We start from the raw sequence: 17,955 nt of genomic DNA, 5'->3' as shown, positions 1-17,955 counted from the left end.
TAAAAGTTATTGTGGAAAATAAAAGCTCGTGGTATAAGGGGACAACATATTTGATTTGATTTATTATTGTCACATGTATTAGTATAGAGTGAAAAGTATTGTTTCTTGCGCACTATACAGACAAAGCATACCGTTCATAGAGAAGGAAAGGAGAGAATGCAGAATGTAGTGTTACAGTTATAGCTAGGATGTAGAGAAAGTTCAACTTAATGTGAGGTAGGTCCATTCAAAAGTTTGATGACAGCAGGGAAGAAGCTGTTCTTGAGTCGGTTGGTACGTGACCTCAGATGTTTGTATCTTTTTCCCAGTGGAAGAGAGTATGTCCAGGGTGCGTGGGGTCCTTAATTAAGCTGGCTGCTTTTCCAAGGCAACAGGAAGTGTAGATGGAGTCAGTGGATTTGCGTGATGAACTGGGCTTCATTCACAACCCTTTGTAGTTCCTTGCAGTCTTGGACAGAGCAGGAGCCATACCAAGCTGTGATACATCCAGAAAGAATGCTTTCTATGGTGTGTCTGTAATAGTTGGTGAGAGTCATAGCAGACATGCCAAATTTCCTTAGTCTTCTAAGAAAGTAGAGGCATGGTGGGCTTTCTTAACTATAGTGTCGGCATGGAGGGACCAGGACAGGTTGTTGGTGATCTGGACACCTAAAAACTTAAAGCTCTCAACCATTCCTACTTCGTCCCCATCAATGTAGACAGGAGCATGTACTCCACTACGCTTCCTGAAGTTGATGACTATTTCCTTTGTTTTGGTTACGTTTTGTAATACTGAACAATAAGTATGAATTCTCTAAGACCTCCATTTGGTTTTTAGGTCATTTTGAGCAGCAAATTCATCATGGCAGACCCACGTAAAACAAAGGCAATCAGTGAATTTCCAAAACTCTCATCCATTCTGGATCGCCAATGATTCCTGGTCACAGTAAACCAGCTTGTAAAATTCTTGGTGAACCTGGCACAAGTCTTAGAGCCCTTGCGACACCTAGTGAAAAAGGCCCAAGCGTGGTGTTCGGATACACACCAGGAGGAAATATTTAATCAGAACAAAGACATGCTGCCCTTACCAGATATCCCGGTTCATTACGACCACTTCCTGCCAACCACAATCACAGTAAGAGTTTTAATAATACCAGGTTAAAATCCAACAGGTTTATTTAGTAACAAATGCCATTAGCTTTCGGAGCGCTGCTCCTTCGTCAGATGGAGTGGATATCTGCTCTCAAACAGGGCATACAGAGACACAAAATCAAGTTGCGGAATACTGATTAGAATGCGAATCTTTACAGCTAATAAGGTCTTAAAGATACAGACAATGTGAGTGGAGGGAGCATTAGGTACAGGTTAAAGAAATGTGTATTGTCTCGAGACAGGACAGCCAGTGAGATTCTGCAAGTCCAGGAGGCAAGCTGTGGGGGTTACCGATAGTGTGACATGAACCCAAGATCCCGGTTTAGGCCGTCCTCATGTGTGCGGAACTTGGCTGTCACTGTGTCTTGCATCCACTCTTGGTGTATCTGTTGTAGCTTCTTAGTTGCATACACCAAGCGTGGACGCAAGACAGTGCATCCCCATTCGTCAATACTGCTTACAAAAGAGCCACAGCAGTGTCCTGATGGCACTGTCATAAAAATTATACTTTTAAGTATCAGAATTACTACATCACGATTAATGACCTGCTGGTGTGTCAGTTGATCATTCGCATCTCGCTCTGACTGGAGACTTTGCATGTTATACACCAAGGATATTTGGACATTACTAATTGCTGAGCATGAGCCCAGTCTGCAGTTTGTTGGCCATGAATCTCAAGAGTAATCAAATAGATGATTTTAGGGCTGCACAGTGGTTAGCACAGCTGCCTCACAGCGCCAGGGACCCAGGTTCGATTCCCAGCTCGGGTCACTGTCTGTGTGAAGTTTGCACTTTCTCCCCGTGTCTGCGTGGGTTTCCTCCAGGTGTTCTGGTTTCCCCGCACAGTCTAAAAGGCGTGCTAGTTAGGTGCATTGACTCAAACAGGTGCCAGAGTGTGGCGACGAGGGGATTTTCACAGTAACGTCATTGCAGTGTTAATGTAAGCCTTACTTGTGACTAATAAATAAACTTTTAACTTTAACTTTAAACTGCCAGGTGTGTGCACTGCACCAAGCAATCCAGAGGAAGCCCATTATCCGCACACAGTTCCCTACCAGACTGAGGGAATGCTTGGGAATGGATCTAATTATGCACAATGGCTAATACTACTTCATCATTGTCAACTGCTTCACGAGATGGATTGAGGTGAGGCATTTAAGCAAAGCAACCACAGTCGGTCATAGGTTGTTGAAAGATGTCTTTGCGATACATGGCATTCTGGAACGCCATTCTGGAGCGAGGTGATATCCAGCAATGACCAGCTAATGACTACAGATTTCAATACTTCACCAGTTCCTGTGTGGTATTCACATTTACTCATTCCACTGCAGTGTGGCTTGGCACCATCAGAGCTGAGTACTTCATGCTCAGCTTCCCATGCTGCCCAAGAAGTTAATTCCAGGGTTGGCAGCCTGAGACTGTCAGAAGGTTCAAGACTGAGTACAGTCCTGAAAAAGCAACAAACCGCCACTTACAATTGGAAGTACCATACCAGAAACCTATCCAAGCTGAACGATGGAAACAAGGTTTGGATCAGAGACCTTGACAGAGGAGGTGTCATTGTCCTAAGGCATGAAGATCAATCACAGTCTTACTTGATACATACCACAGAAGCCAAGGCACAATACGAAGGAACAAGAGCAGTCTTATCTGCATTCCTCAAGGAGAACTTTCAATCATACATTTGGGCGAGCCGGATGTAAAACTTCAAAGAAACAAAACATCAAAGACTGCAGCTTCTTCTGAAGAGCAGTCAAGTCAGAACAAAGATCCAAGTTGAGACTCCAAGTTTCAAAAGAACATGATCAGAGGGAATCATGAAACCTCCAGACCGTTTAAATCTCTGAAGTCATAGACTTGAGTGGTGAAGGAGTAGCATGTAAATATATTTGGATAAAGACTTGCGGGTGGGGTGTGGGATGGTGGGGGAAAGAGGTGCAGTATTAACGTGTTCAAGACGAAAAGGGTTAATGTGGGGCTGGAGTAAAGAGAGTCACACAACTAGTAGTCTGGTAGTGATCTGAATGGGGAAAGTTCATGGCTTGGATTGAAGAAGCCTACTGACTTATACATCTGTATGTGGTTAATAAATAGTTACTGTTCAGAGTCTATGCCTCTGAAACTCTTCCTTAGAAAACCTCAGCAATATGCAACATTTTATTGTGGACTAAGTGGACAGTTATTTAATCTATATTCCTGACTTGCAAAGTGTCCTGCCGTCAAAGAGAAAAAAGCTTGATCTTTAATCTGTGAGACTTGATTTTGGGATCAGAAAATTCTCTCCAATAAAATTTGTCTACGTCTTCTGTCATATAATGTAGGGTTCCTGTCACAAATGGTTAGTTTGAGGAGTGGCGCCTTTCTTGTCAGTAACTACCTCTAGAGAATAGCTTTGTAGAAAAAGCAAGAGTTACTTCCCTGAACTACTGATGTCGCTAGGTATACCTACTGAGTGTTTTGAAGGGAAATAGTCCTTCAGTGCAAATTTCTGACAACAGTTTAGTGTTAATGTCATTAAGTAGTTAATAGAGACTCCTGTACCCATACTTAATATTTCACAATGAAAATAAGTTTACTATCTTCTCACTCTTTATCACATTACCTTGCTTGTTCAGAGATTTGTGATAAGCTTACTATGTTCTTTCATCAAAAATCTGTTCTTTTTATGTGGTTTGCTGTTGCTCATGTTCCTCTGGAAGCATTTTTTTTCCTCTCACCCTCTATGTCCCTATGTTAGTTGTATGAGTTGCAGATAAATTGCGCTGACACTCTGAAGTCAGTGGAATTAAAGTCAGAGGTTATAATGGGCAGCAACTGGTTGGTCACCAGCTGATTTATTTCCCCAAAGTCAAAATAGTCTATTTCTGCGTCAGATTGCTGCCTTGCTTTCAGTATTAATGTAGGACATCACAGTGCTGCTACTTAAAATTAGTTGGATGCTTATTTCTTTGCTATTTGTACTGTTGCATTGCTACCACAACACAAAACACAACATTAAGCAAACCTTATTTTGGTTCAGCTTCGTAAGTCCTTTAAAATAAGAGACTTCAATAGCAATTTTGTGCCCAGGATTGAAATGGGGTTTCAAAATATTAAAATGCATAATATAGATAGACAACACTTTGTAAATGCAATCTACTCATTCTATTTGGAAATCATTTCATTCAATTTTGAGCTGAGCAAAAGAAGCTCCTGATGCATTTCTAATGCATTTGCTTAAATCGATTTACTGGATTATTCAAGACCAGACTTCTGTAGACTGTTATTGGTGGTGTTTAGTACTCTATGTTGTCTTAAGATAGCAGTGGGGAAGAAATCTATCTCAGATCTAGTTTAAAGTTCAGCTGGGGAGGCAATGGCCTAGTGGTATTATCACTAGATTATTAATCTAGAAACTCAGCTGATGTTCTGGGGACCCAGGCAGATGGTGGAATTCGAATTCAATACAAACATCTGGAATTAAGAATCTACAGATGACCATGAAACCATTGTCGATTGTCAGAAAAACCCTTCTGGTTCACTCATGTCCTTTAGGGAAGGAAATCGACCTTCCTTACCTGGTACGGCCTATATGTGACTCCAGAACCACAGCAATATGGTTGACTCTCAACTGCCCTCAGGCAACCAGGGATGGGCAATAAATGCTGGCCAGCCAGCGACGCCATGTCCTACAAATGAATAAATTCATGTGTTATTGAGCTTAATTAAAAGTATACTGTTCCAAAAATAAATGCATGTTTTATGTTCCAATTTCTCATTTTTATTAAAAAACTGGTAACTTACCTGAGGTATTGTGCCTGACTTTAATATATACAGGTTTCTTTGGATACATGATGTTTGGAAAGAGATTTCAGACATCTTGAAGTTTCTATAGCAAATTTGAATGGGAGTCCTTAATTCTAGCTTACAATTGTCAATGTTAGTAGAAAAGCACGGCAGTAGGAATTGAAGTCTGTGGAGAGAAAATAGAATTTCATGAAATATATGCTAGCTTTTTAATAACGTATATATTTAACATAATGAAGTTCAAGAACTTTCAATATTGCACAAAATATGTGCTTATAATGGAACACAGATTGAGGAAAAAGAGACTTGGTGTTAAAGGTTTATCGGTTTAAACCTTCACTGAAAAAGTGAGGATAGAGGTTGGGATAAATTTATTTATGCAATAGGTTTTTGGAGCAGAAAGCGCTTTGCCACGGCAAATGGTTGAGGCTTAGATCATTTAAGGAAACATTGGCAAATGGCTTGAAGCAGAGGGAGATAGAATATGGAGAGAGAGAACAGGATAGTTAACTTAGTTTTGGATTGTTCTCAAAAGGCCGAATGACTGCTGTAAGCTTCTAACATTCTAAATGATTTTCTTTCTTTGGGAGGTTTTTCCATTTGAGATTTTTTTTCCTCTGATGAAATGCTTTGCTATGACTACTAATTGACTAATAAAAAGCAAAACTAATAAAAGCAAGCAAAGCTGATTGATGCACAACTTTGGTGTTTTATCCGATGGAGTCAAATGAGGTCAGTTGAAAACAATAAATGGTCAAGTGACATGGAGACCTGGCCCTTAGCCAATAAAAATAAGCAGTGTTGAGTAACATGCAGACTATTTGCACGTTAATATTGAGTGATGAGCTTTTCTGCGCTTGGCCAACTGCAAGTGAGCTTGAGGCCCACTTTCTCTGTCCATCGAAGTGAATGAATAAGTGACGCAAGCCCTGAAGTCCAATTAGTGGAAGCAAGTGAGATCAACTGATAGGCAACTTGAACTGCAAAGTTGAATGCTACAAGGCCTGAAGTTTAGTAAATGTAAGGACTCAGATTTACATGATGTGCAGCCCAGGGCTTATCTAATGCAAAAAAACAGTTGGGGACAGGCGGTACTCAGTGTGTCCTGTACATAAGGAGCAGGACAAATTCAACTTGCCAAATTACTGCCCTGTCAGTCTATTCTCAATCATCAACAAAGTGATGGAAGGGGTCATCAATAGTGCTATCAAGGGGCACTTATTTAGCAATAACATGCTCACTAACAATCAGTTTGATTCCACCAGGGCCACTCAGTTCCTGACCTCAATATAGCCTTCATCCAAACATGGAAAATCCAAAGAGCTTCTATAGGTATGTTAGGAGCAAAAGGATAGTGAGGGATAAAATTGGTCCTCTTGAAGACCAGAGTGGTCGACTGTGTATGGAACCAAAAGAGATGGGGGAGATACTAAATGGTTTTTTTGCATCCGTATTTACTGAGGAAACGGGCATGGAGTCTACGGAAATAGTGCACACAGGTAGGGAGGTCATGGAACCTTTACAGATTAAAGGGGAGGGGGTGCTTGCTGTCTTGAGGCAAATCAGAGTGGATAAATCCCCAGGACCGGACAGGGTATTCCCACGGACCTTGAGGGAAGCGAGTGATGAACTTGCAAGGGCCCTAGCAGACATATTTAAAATGTCAGTATTCACGGGGGAGGTGCCGGATGATTGGAGGGTGGCTCATGTTGTTCTGTTGTTTAAAAAAGGTTCCAAAAGAAATCCGGGAAATTATAGGCCAGTAAGTTTGACGTCAGTGGTGGGCAAGTTATTGGAAGGTGTGATAAGGGATAGGATTGTTAGCGCAAGTGGGCGAACACGACCACTTCGGACTCAGAGTCAGGTTCAACAGCGGTACAGCTTTATTAACGTCGACAGAGGTGCAATCAGGACATACAAACAGCACTGTCCCGAAAGCACTCTGAAGGCCTGCCACAATGGGCTACAGTTATACTGGAACTTTGATACTTTGTATGATTCAAATGTTAATATTTTGTTTACAGTATTTGACTCTGACCATTCTGTGGTTGATGTGTTAAGTCTGGTGATTGCCCAGTCTAGGGAGGTGATAATTGTTTGATATCTCCGGAGTTTCTTATACAATAGGTGTTTAATTGGATATCAGGAAGTCTTCCAAGTCTCGGAGGCCTTCTGAAGTGTTTGAGAAGGGCTTCCTGATATCCTTGGAGCCAATTTAATTAAATGGAAGGTTATACTAATGTGAGTTCCTGACTCCCTTTGTCTGCCTTGTTTCTGCATTTTAAAAGACCTGCTTGTCTGTTCACACTTTGTGCCTGGGTGCTGCTTTGTCCTGTTTCATTTATTTGATTTTATTCTAAGAAATATTTAATCTAAGGAATCACAGAAATTTGTGTCCGCTTACAGGATCTACAAATATTTGGATAGACAGGGACTTATTATGGAGAGTCAACATGGCTTTGTGCGTGGTAGGTTCACAAGGATGTTGCCGGGACTTGAGAAGCTGAGTTACAGAGAGAGATTGAATAGGTTGGGACTTTATTCCCTGGAGCGTAGAAGAATGAGGGGAGATTTGATAGAGGTGTATAAGATTTTGATGGGTATAGATAGAATGAATGCAAGCAGGCTTTTTCCACTGAGGCTAGGGGAGAAAAAAACCAGAGGGCGTGGGTTAAGGGTGAAAGGAGAAAAGTTTAAAGGGAATATTAGGGGGGTTTCTTCAGGCAGAGAGTGGTGGGAGTGTGGAATGAGCTGCCAGATAAAGTGGTAAATGCTTTTAACATTTAAGAAAAACTTGGACGGGTTCATGGATGAGAGGGGTGTGGAGGGATATGGTCCAAGTGCAGGTCAGTGGGACTTAGGCAAAAAATGGTTTGGCACAGACAAGAAGGGCCAAAAGGCCTGTTTCTGAGCTGTAATTTTCTATGGTTCTAATGGATGAAAGAGCTGAATCCAAGAGGCAAGGTGAGAGTAACTGTCTTTGACATAAAGGCAGCATTTGACTAAGTATGGTACCAAGGAACCCTAGCAAACCTGGAGTCCATGGGATTCGATGCAAAAACTCTTCACTGGTTGGAGTCATACCTAGTACAATGGAAGATGATTGTAGTTGTTGGAGTTCATTCATCTTTGTCCTAGGCCACCACTAGAAGAGTTCCTCAGGGTCATGTCCTTGGCCAACTATCTTTAGCTGCTTCATCAATGTCTTTCCCTCCGTCATAAGGTCAGAAGTGGAACTGTTCACTCGTGTTCAGCACCATTCGCAACTCCTCAGATACTGAAGAGTCTGTGCCCATATGCAGCAGGACCTGGACAATTTTCAGGCTTGGCAAGTTACATTTGCACCACACAAGCAATGACCATCTTCAACAAGCAAATATCCAGCCAATCCTGCATTGACATTCAATGGCGTTATCACCACTGAATCCCCGACTATTAACAATCTGCAGGTCACCATTGATCATTGCTAAGCAGATTATGGATAGGTGTGGAGGTCACAGGGTAGTTGACATGGGGGACTTTAACTTTCCGAATATTGATTGGAACCTTTATAGGTCGAATAGTTCGGATGGGGCAGTTTTTGTGTAGTGTGTGCAAGAGGGTTTCCTGACACAATATGTGGATAAGCCGACAAGAGGTGGGGCCACATTGGATTTGGTAATTGGAAATGAACCGGGCCAAGTGTTGGATTTGGTTGTGGGAGAGCACTTTGGAGATAGTGACCACAATTCGGTGTCTTTCATTATTGCAATGGAGAGGGATAGGGCCATACGGCAGGGCATAGTTTACAATTGGGGGAGAGGTAATTATGATGCGATTAGGCAGGAATTAGGAAGCATAGGATGGGAACAGAAATTGTCAGGGAAACGCACTAATGATAAGTGGAACTTTTTCAAGGAACAAATACTGCGTGTCCTTGATAGGTATGTCCCTGTCAAGCAGGGAAGAAATGGCCGAGTGAGGGAACCATGGTTCACAAAAGAGGTTGAATGTCTTGTCAAGAGGAAGAAGGAAGCATATGTAAGGTTGAGAAAACAAGGTACAGTTGGCTCGATGGAGGGTTACAAGTTAGCAAGAAATGAGCTGAAAAAGGGGCTTAGGAGAGCTAGGAGGGGGCATGAGAAGTCCTTGGCGAGTCGGATCAAGGAAAACCCCAAGGCTTTTTACTCTTATGTGAGGAATAAAAGAATGAGGTTGGGGCCGGTCAAGGATGGCAGTGGGAATTTGTGCATGGAGTCAGAAGAGACAGGAGAGGTGATGAATGAATACTTTTCTTCGGTGTTCACCAAGGAGAGGGGCCATGTTTTTGAGGAAGAGAGGGTGTCACAGGCTGATAGGCTGGAGGAAATAGATGTTCGGAGGGAAGATGTACTAGCAACTTTGAATAAACTGAAGGTTGATAAGTCCCCTGGGCCTGATGAAATATACCCTAGGATTCTTTGGGAGGCAAGGGATGAGATAGCAGAGCCTTTGGCATTGATCTTTGGGTCCTCACTGTCCACGGGGCTGGTGCCAGAGGACTGGAGAGTGGTGAATGTTGTTCCTCTGTTTAAGAAAGGGAATAGAAATGACCCTGGTAATTATAGGCCGGTTAGTCTTACTTCGGTGGTTGGTAAGTTGATGGAAAAGGTCCTTAGGGATAGGATTTACGACCATTTAGAAAGATGCAGCTTAATCCGGGATAGTCAGCACGGATTCGTGAAGGGCAAGTCTTGCCTCACAAATTTGATATTTTTTGAGGAGGTAACTAAGTGTGTTGATGAAGGTAGTGCAGTTGATGTCATATACATGGATTTTAGTAAGGCGTTTGATAAAGTCCCCCATGTTCGGCTTATGAAGAAAGTAAGGATGTGTGGGATAGAGTGAAGTTTGGCCGATTGGATAGGTAACTGGCTATCTAACAGAAGACAGAGGGTGGTGGTGGATGGAAAATTTTCAGACTGGAAACCGATTACCAGTGGAGTGCCACAGGGATCAGTGCTTGGTCCTCTGCTGTTTGTAATTTTTATAAATGACTTGGAGGAGGGGGCTGAAAGGTGGATCAGTAAATTTGCGGATGACTCCAAAATTGGAGGAGTAGTGGATGAGGTTGAGGGCTGTTGTAGGCTGCAAAGAGATATAGATAGGATGCAGAACTGGGCTGAAAAATGGCAAATGGAGTTTAACCCTGATAAATGCAAGGTGATTCATTTTGGTAGGACAAATTTGAATGTGGATTACAGGGTCAAAGGTAGGGTTCTGAAGAATGTGGAGGAACAGAGAGATCTTGGGGTTCATATCCATAGATCTCTGAAGGTTGCCACTCAAGTGGATAGAGCCGTGAAGAAGGCCTATAGTGTGTTGGCGTTCATTAACAGGGGGTTTGAGTTTAAGAGCCGTGGGGTTATGCTGCAACTGTATAGGACCTTGGTGAGACCACATTTGGAATATTGTGTGCAGTTCTGGTCACCTCACTATAAGAAGGATGTGGAGACACTGGAAAGAGTGCAAAGGAGATTTACCAGGATGCTGCCTGGTTTGGACGGTAGGTCTTATGAGGAAAGGTTGAGGGAACTTGGGCTTTTCTCTTTGGAGCGGAGGAGGTTGAGAGGAGAACATAAGAACATAAGAAATAGGAGCAGGAGTAGGCCATCTAGCCCCTCGGGCCTGCCCCGCCATTCAACAAGATCATGGCTGATCTGAGGCGAATCAGTTCCACTTACCTGCCTGCTCCCCATGTCCCTTAATTTCCTTATCGATCAGAAATCTATCTACCCGTGATTTAAACATATTCAACGAGGTAGCCTCCACCACTTCAATGGGCAAAGAATTCCAGAGATTCACTACCCTCTGAGAGAAGAAGTTCCCCCTCAACTCTGTTCTGAACCGGCCCCCACTTATTTTGAGGCTGTGCCCTCTAGTTCTGGTTTCCCTTCTAAGTGGAAAGAATCTCTCTACCTCTACCCTATCCAGCCCCTTCATTATCTTATATGTCTCTATAAGATCACCCCTCAGCCTTCTAAACTCCAACGAATACAGACCCAATCTGTTCAATCTCTCCTCATAAGCTACACCCCTCATCTCCGGTATCAACCTGGTGAACCTTCTCTGCACTCCCTCCAAGGCCAGTATATCCTTTCGCAAAAAGACCAGTCTATCCTTTCGCAAATAAGGGGACCAAAACTGCACACACTACTCCAGTTGCGGCTTCACCAGTGCCTTGTATAGTTGCAGCAAGACCTCCCTGCTTTTATATTCTATCCGCCTCGCGATAAAGGCCAACATTCCATTCGCCTTCTTGATCACCTGCTGCACCTGCAGACTGAGTTTTTGCGATTCGTGCACAAGGACCCCCAGGTCCCTCTGCACAGTAGCATGATGTAATTTTTCTCCATTTAAATAATATTCCAATTTACTATTATTTCTTCCGAAGTGGATAACCTCACATTTGCCAACGTTATATTCCATCTGCCAGATCCTCGCCCACTCGCTCAGCCTATCCAAATCTCTCTGCAGACTTTCCGCATCCTCCACGCAATTCGCTTTCCCACTCATCTTTGTGTCATCAGCAAACTTTGATACCCTACACTCAGTCCCCTCCTCCAGATCATCTATGTAAATGGTAAACAGTTGAGGCCCCAGAGACTTGATAGAGGTTGATAAGATGATGAGGGGGATAGATAGAGTGAATGTTCAAAGACTATTTCCACGGGTGAATGGAGCGGTAACTAGGGGGCATAACTATAGGGTTCATGGTGGGAGATGTAGGAAGGATGTCCGAGGTAGGTTTTTTACTCAGAGTGGTTGAGGTGTGGAATATACTGCCTGCAGGAATAGTGGAGTCAGAAACTTGAGGAACATTTAAGAAGCTATTGGATAGGCACATGGAACACTTTGGGATGATGGGGAGGAAATAGCTTGATCTGGGTTTCAGACAAAGCTCAGCACAACATCGTGGGCCGAAGGGCCTGTTCTGTGCTGTACTGTTCTATGTTCTATGTAGAAACTGAATTGGACCAACCATATAAATACTGTGACTACAAGAGCAGGTCAGAGGCTAGGAATCCAGCAACAAGTAACTCCCTTCCTGACTTCCCAAAGCCTGGCTAGAATATACAAAACATGTGTGATGGAATACTTCCCACTTGCTTGGATGAGTGCAACATCAAAAACACTCAAGAAACTCCACACCATCGAAGATAAAGCAAATCACTTGACCAGCACCCAACCCACTGCCTTAAACATTCACTCCCTTCACAGTGCACAGTGGCAGCAGTGTGTACCAACTACGAGAAGCATAGCAGCAACTCACCAAGGCTCCTTTGACAACATCTTCCAAACCTTTGACCTATACCACCTAGAAGAGTAAGGACAGCAGATGCATGGGAATATCACTATCTGCCAGACCCTCATCAAACCACCCACCATCCTGACTTGGAACTATATCGCTGTTCCTTCGCTGTCTCTGGTTCAGAATCCTGGAGCTCCTTCCCTAAGATGCGCTGCAGCGGTTCAAGAGGGTGGCTCACCACCACTTTTTCAAAGATAATGGGGATTGGCAATAAATGCTGGCTTAGCCAGCGACGCCCATGTTCGGAAATAATAAAAAGTGAGGTTGAGTGACGTGCAGCTCTAAACTTGGCTAATGGAAGGAAACGAGGTTGAATGATACCCAACCGGCCATGGCTAATGCAAACAAATTACTTTAAGTGAGTTGTTGTCCTCGGGATGGCTTATTCATAAAGATTTTTTTCATTTCTGTTTAGCACCATAAATACCTTCTAATAAGTAAATATTTCTGTTCAGAGTGTTCTCCAGAATAACAATTATTCCTTTGGGAAATTCCACCCACTGTTAAACAAATGGTCTGGAGTTAAGGGCAACAAACTTCTGTTTCCTGTTTTGGACTTGTCACAATTTTTTCTTTTGGAAGATAACGCTGGTGGGTGTGTTGCAATGTGGGCACTAAAGTGTGCTTTTTGCGGTGTATTCTCGTATAAAAGTACTAAAAATATATATTTTATATACATACATACACACCCACACATACATACATTAATTTTGTTTGTAAAATAACTTTTTCCTATCAAGTCCTAATGATTAAAACTTGACCTAACTGATGGATTGTATTGAGGTAGCTTTGCAGATTTTGTCAGATTTTCAGCAGGGAGTATAGGATTTTGGAGCTCTGTATGCCAGTATCCCATGCTAACCACATGGTTTTAATGGATGAACAAAAATCTTTTTTTCACACAATGCATTTTTTTATTATTCATGGTATGTGAGTGTCATTGGCAATGCCAGCATTTATTGCTCACCCCTAATTGCCCTTGAAGTTAGTGGTAAGCCGTCATCTTGAATCGCAGCAGTCCATGTGGTATAGGAACACACAATACAATTAGGAAGGGAGTGCTAGGACTTTGACCCAATGACAGTGAAGGAACAGTGATATAGTTCCAAGTCAGGATGGTGTGTGGTTTGGACGGGAACCTGCAGAAGGCGGTGATCCCAGCTGTCTGATGCCCTTGTCCTTCTAGATGGTAGTGATCACGCGTTTGGGAGGTGCTGTCTAACAAGGCTTGGCAAGTTACTGCAGTGCATCTGGTAGGTGGTGCACACTGCTGCAACTGTCCATCAGTGACGGAAAGAATGAATGCTTAAAGTGATGAATTGAGTGCCAATCAAACTGGCTGCTTTGTTCAGGATGGTGTAGAGTTTATGAACGCATGAACGTGGAGCAGAAGTTGCCAATCGGCTTCTCAACTTTGAGCTACCATTCTATAAGAACATGGCTGATCCGACAGTGGGCTCAACTCCACATCCCCACCTACCCTGGTCACCTTTGATTCCCTCGTTAGTCAAAAATCTATCTACCTCTGCCTTAAAAGGTGTATTTAAGTGAGTGATGGAGCTGTACTCATCTAGATAAGTGGTGTGTATTCCTTCATGGTCCTGATTTTTGCTTTGTAGATGGTGGACAGACTGTTCCAGGAAAATACAAATCTGAAATGAAACAGAAAATGCTGGAAATATGCAGTGGGTCAGACAGCATGATGCCGAAAGAAACTCAGTTAATGTTTCCGGTCAATGACCTTTCATCAGACAGCTCTTTAACTCCATCTGACATTACAATCCAAATGTGGAGAAACTGATTGGAAGCACAGCAGCCAAATCTGATCCTATCATCACAATGATACATTGTCCCATTTGAAGAAAGAATCTTCATCGTATCTCTTGTTTTGTAGAAGTTTTATCTTCTTTTGCCTGTGGTATGCTATGCTTGTTCTGACTTTACTCAAAAATTCAGTTTATCTGATAATGCTGTATCTTGTACAATACATTTACACTCTACTCTGAACATTGCTTAATTTAACTAATAGGCAATTCAATATTTTCTGTGCTGTTAAGAATACTGCATCTGAGGTAGCTCAAAGTTCAGGGTATTAAAAAGTTTCATAGAAGTATTAAAAATTTCATAACAAGGTGGGGCACCTGAGACCGTACTAAATAACAAACAACAGTCCATTTCTTAACAATGAAATTTAACAATAGGGAAATAGAAATGATGAGAAAGGAAATAGGGTGCATTAGAATCAAGTTAGGTTCAAAAAGAATTAAAAGGATATCCGAATAGAGTAAACTTTCAAACTTTGCAGATCCCAAAGTTGCAGGAGTGGCAAACGGTGAGGATGATATCAATTAACTGAAATAGGTTAGCAGAATGGGCAGATCAATGGAAGATGGAACAAATGAGAGGTAATGTATTTTGGCAGAGCGGGAAGGGAGACATGATACGTACTCAATGGCAATGATTTGTCGACAATATTGGCACCGAGTTCATTCCACATTTATACGACCTATTGACTGCTGTTGTAGGTAAATAATACCTCCTGAGATAGTTAGTAAGTCAAAGTACAGTGAGCTTTATTCTCAAAGGCTTTTGGGAGAGATCTGGCAATCTTAACAGCGATTCACCAGACTTCTCACTGAACACAAGAAGAGTGGACATTTATACATTATGGCTCCCAGCACCAGTCACAACACAAACACTGGTCTGGTCATGAATCAAAGTTCATTTAACAGTCCTTGATCATGAAGCACGATGCATCTGGCAGCCTCTGACCATAAACCAGAGTGTATCTGGCATTCTCAGGTCACGAAGCAGTCTTGGGTTTCCTGCTCTTCCGCAGCTTTTCCTTTGAAGTTACTGGCGCAATTGCAGCTGTCCCAGTGGGGAGTCTTCCTGTCAAATGGCCGTATCGCATTCTACCATCTGTAGCTGCTTCTTCTGTTTACATTTAACACACAAGCCTGCAGAAACAGGTAAGACTCTAACTGCATGTCTTTATAAGAATAAAAGTTAAAGAATGAAACCATGAACAAATAACTTATATTGATGCCAGGAGCAGTATAAACCTGAGGAGATTAGCCATAATAAAGGATTATGTTTGTGATACATTCTAGGTACAAAATCCATTAACCCTTTAGGTACAAAATACATTGAGTACAAAAAAAACATTAACCCTTTCCCTTCTTCAACTGCTACAAGTGAGGGTGCATATTTTTACCTTTAATGATTTCTTTTTGCTTTCCAACATCCAATTCTTCCACATCTTTTGGATACTGTCCTTGAGAAATTTAGTAACACATCCAAGGGTTGAACAAAAGTTATAAGATGGCTGTGAATAGCTGCCACATCAGTTTTGAGCTTTTCATATCACTGACTGTGATCATCAAGATGGGATTTGAACATGTCCCAGATATGAATGTTTTTGTGTGGTTCTCCTCATCTCAAAATCCAAATTTCTTTGATCCATTTCTTGCAACTGCCATTACCCATCCACCCTTCCTCATGAACATGGATAAAAAAGCCTTTCTGAACTTTCTCTTTGGGGCAAGTTTTCCATTTGAATATCACCATCAGCTTTAATTTTGCATCATCCACCACACAAGATGGAACTGTAAACTGCATCTTCTTGTGATTAGTCATCTTTAAAAAGACTTTTTTTTTGCCTATCTTGGTAACAGGCTTTGTTTGCTGGCATATTGAAGTTCATTGGTGTTTCATGCACATTTTTGAATGCAGGCCAACAGATTCACATTCTTAGCTTGATGTTGGACAACAAAACGTTGGAATTTGATGATTATATCATCAAGTTCAGGTCAAAGATGCTGTGTACTAAATCATGTTTTTTCATGAATCGTGTGCACCACCTGGCACTGGTCCTGAATTTTGAAATGCTAACCTACAAATAAATATGAGAGTTAGGAGCAGTCGTCCACTTGTCTCCTGGAGCCTGCAATACCATTCAAGTAGTTCATGGTTGTAACCTCAACCTCATTCCTGCCTATCCCAGATGACCTTTCACCCCTTTGTTAATCAAGAATCTATCTAGTTCTGCCTTAAAAACATTGAAGACTCTGCTTCCACTGCCTTTTGAGGAAGAGAGTTCCAAAGACACATGACCCTCAGAGAAAACATTTCTCATCTCTGTCTTAAATGAGCGACCCCTTATTTTTAAACTGTCAGCCCTAGTTCTATCTTGACCCACAAGAGAAATTGTCCCCTTCATATTTACTCTGTCAAGACCCCTCAAGATCTTAAAAGGTTTAAATCGAGTCTCCTCTTACTCTTCTAAATTCCAATGATTACAAGTCTAAGCTGTCCAACCTTTCCTCATAAGACAGCCTGCTCATTCCTGATATAAATACCAACTTTCTTCACTTCTCTGAAAACACCAAGTCAAATGGCTGTTTGGGCGATAATAAAATTTTGTGGGTGTCCTATTCTGCCACTTTTTCTCCAGTTTGAATTGAGTTATTCTTTCTTGATGGCATTGTGATGCGTACAAATAATCATCATATGGTACAAATTAGTTTTGTCAACTGGCTGGGAGGTTGTTGGAATTGACGGAGGGAAAATTTAAAGACCCCTGTGTGTACTTTTAAATAAATGAGCCACAAGTAATGAACAATGACATCATGGTGGTTTAATCCCCGAAAAACTAGAGTTGACCTTTACACAGGTATGTGAAAAATTGTATTATTTAGACCAAAGGTTATGGATTGATTTTTACAAAAGAAGCAATTAAGAGGAACTCCATTAATTATTTGGAGTTCCAATGAAAAGTCATGTTGGATTGAAATGTTAACTTTGTTTCTTGCTCCACAGATGCTGCTAGAGCTGCTGCGTTTTTCCAGCACTCCTTATTTTTATCTTTTGATGATTGAGTGGATAGTTGCATTATTATGCTATTCAGATGTGGATGGTCCCAGTTTTGAGCATTAATGTGATTTATGTTAGCTAGGGTAAGAAGGTCTACATTTGTGCTCTTGAAAACTTGAGGAAGGAAAGTCTGCCAGGGTATTCACTCTTGATTCTCATTCAGTGGTGGAAAATGCGGTTGTGTGGATGTTATGTGAGAATAGGATTGGATTTGTATGTAGTATCTCCCATGCGTGAATAGTTGTGGATGTTCTTGTCTGCCTAGTTAAGATATTGAAGAGCTGCTGGTCTCTGTGGAATTGTACCACAATGAGTCAGCACCTTGAGAAGACTGAAGGATGGTATGAGGGAAGAGAGATCTGCCGTAAAATTAAAAGTTCCTGGAAAGCTTTATTTACCTTTTTTGTTATATGTTTGGTAGCATTTTGGTCATTCCATCAATGAACATGCGAGGCAGATTCAGTCAAAAAAGCGATCAGCAATTTCTGAAACAGCTAGCTCAAATGAAATGAAACAAAATTTAAGTTGTGGCCTCCCAGGAACATTTTTTGGTAACAAAAGTAATGTTTTATTGTGAGAAATCAAGAGTACGTTTGGAGCTTGATAGAAATTGTAACCTAAATCAGTGTGGAGGTCCAGTGACTTGAATCATGAAATATCTTCAAACCACTGAATTAGACTAAAGTGAAAGACCTGCATTTCTATAGCGTATTTCACAACCTCAGGATGTCCCAGAAATTCTTCCAATTGATGAAGTCCTATGAAGTGTAGTCACAGTTACAATTAGCCTTTAATCACTGTTGGAACTGTTTAACATAATCTTCAGTGTGTAG

General features: G+C 41.7%; 1 protein-coding gene across 3 annotated transcripts in view; it reads left to right on the top strand.

Annotated features, from left to right (window-relative positions):
• Positions 1-17,955, top strand: part of ston2 (stonin 2) — a 115,819-nt gene that overhangs the window by 8,741 nt on the left and 89,123 nt on the right. Inside the window, exon 2 of one of the 3 annotated variants that reach the window (XM_078234389.1) lies at positions 13,867-14,165. The exons of the other annotated variants lie outside the window; for them this stretch is intronic. The gene's annotated coding sequence lies outside the window, so the exon portion shown is untranslated. The remainder of the gene's footprint in view (positions 1-13,866; positions 14,166-17,955) is intronic. 3 annotated transcript variants of the gene reach the window in all.

This window comes from Mustelus asterias, chromosome 18 (assembly GCF_964213995.1).
Source record: "Mustelus asterias chromosome 18, sMusAst1.hap1.1, whole genome shotgun sequence".
Lineage (NCBI taxonomy): Eukaryota > Metazoa > Chordata > Chondrichthyes > Carcharhiniformes > Triakidae > Mustelus > Mustelus asterias.
The sequence above is the reverse complement of the archived record's forward strand: the minus strand, read 5'-3'. Positions and strand labels throughout refer to the sequence as shown.